The 1,751-nt window shown below is 32.6% G+C and overlaps 1 protein-coding gene across 1 annotated transcript in view; it reads right to left on the bottom strand.

Moving 5' to 3' along the window:
- LOC106876133 (transcription elongation regulator 1) overlaps nucleotides 1–1,751 on the bottom strand; it is a 40,714-nt gene that overhangs the window by 37,438 nt on the left and 1,525 nt on the right. The gene's annotated exons all lie outside the window — the stretch shown is intronic.

Below are 1,751 nucleotides of genomic sequence, written 5' to 3'. Positions count from 1 at the left end.
AGAGAAGACAAATTATATTTTTTCTTTTTTCTTTTTTTTTTTGCATTGGAGTAGAATTAAGAAAGAAAAATTGTTATCATTATTATTATTATTGTTGTTATTATTATTATTATTATTATACTTATTATTATTATTCTAATAATGAAATTATTACTTAGCACCATTCATAAATGATTATGAAATATATATGTATGTGTTAAATAACTTCTGCTGCCTACTATAATTATTTAGAAGATCTAGAACGTACTTGACAGTGTGAATTAGCAAATCAACTGTTAGCACAAGACAATGATGGTAGAAAGGAAACCAAAAAAAAAAAAAAGATAAATAATAATCAAAAGCAGAGCATGCAAAGATAGTGGCAGCAGGAAAGCATTCAACGAAGAGGGTGGAACCGATTTCCATACTGGGGAAAGAAGAAATCCCGGGTAGGAAAGAACTGATCTGTGCAGATGGCTGGGTTGCCGGAGTAGTAGTAGTAGTAGTAGTAGAAGTAGTAGTAGTAGTAATAGATATCACATCAGTAGTCAATGCCACTGGAATCTGTGACTGAGATGCTGGTGATGACAATGTATTTACAATGCAAGTGGTGCTTGATGCCTCACTACTACTAGGTGAAACGGTTGGTGGGGGCGAAGATGATGTCACAGAGGTGGACGACACAACTTGTAGTTGTGGAGAACCCAGTTGTGGTTGAGGTTGTTGTGTTGGAGGCTGTAACAGCTGTGTCGCTGCTTGAGCTGCAAACACAAGAAGAGGGAATTCAGCTCAAAATATTTCCAACTCTCAAAAAGATAACAATTTTGAGACTGGAGTTGTTAATTTTGAACTTAGAATAAATCTAACTTTTCTTTTTTTCTTTTAAAGAAAGTTTGTTCTGCTACTAAGGATTAATGTCTTAGAATAATAATAATACTATTTCTTTGTTATCTTATTCATAATTAACAAATTAAGATGATATATATATATATATATATATATATATATATAAACATATATATACACACACGAAAATTAACACTTGAATCATCTATAAAAAAAAAAAAAACAATTTTGATCAAGAAATATATATCTACAAAATCGTGAAACCTATACTGAATGTGCTCAGAAATATCTCTTTATATGATCAAATATATTCATTTAGTTTGTCAGTGTATCTATATATAAAATAAAACAAAAAAATATCTGAATACACAATAGTAATTTATCAACAAAAATAAGAAAGAAGAAAAAAACAAAAGTTGCATTTGCCCCCATTAACACATCACATAAATTACTCATTTCCAAAACCTTGTAATATAATTTGTTAATGTGAACCAACTGTTGTTTTATAAGTAGAATAGATCCGTTTCACCATGTTTGCAGGAGTTGGATGAATATGTTATTTCAGGCATTGTTTTATAGGCCTTCCTAACTCCAACTGTTACTTGTTTTTCAAGTAAGTGATTTCTTATTCCCCGTGGCTTCAAAGGCTTGAAGTAACCATGTGATTTGTTAAAAGTACAAGTGACCACAAACGTAAACACATAACAGATACCAATCCACATACACACACAGACACCAATCCACATGCACACACACACACACACACACACACACACACACACACACACACACAATTATCTTCTTTCAGTTTCTGTCTACTCAATCCACTTACAAGGCTTTGGTCATCAGTCCAGGGTTATGGTAAAAGTCATCTGCCCAAGGCAGCAGTGCAGTGGGACTGAACCTGAATCACACACAGCCATGCT

This window comes from Octopus bimaculoides, chromosome 8 (genome assembly GCF_001194135.2).
Source record: "Octopus bimaculoides isolate UCB-OBI-ISO-001 chromosome 8, ASM119413v2, whole genome shotgun sequence".
Taxonomy (NCBI): domain Eukaryota; kingdom Metazoa; phylum Mollusca; class Cephalopoda; order Octopoda; family Octopodidae; genus Octopus; species Octopus bimaculoides.
The sequence above is the reverse complement of the archived record's forward strand: the minus strand, read 5'-3'. Positions and strand labels throughout refer to the sequence as shown.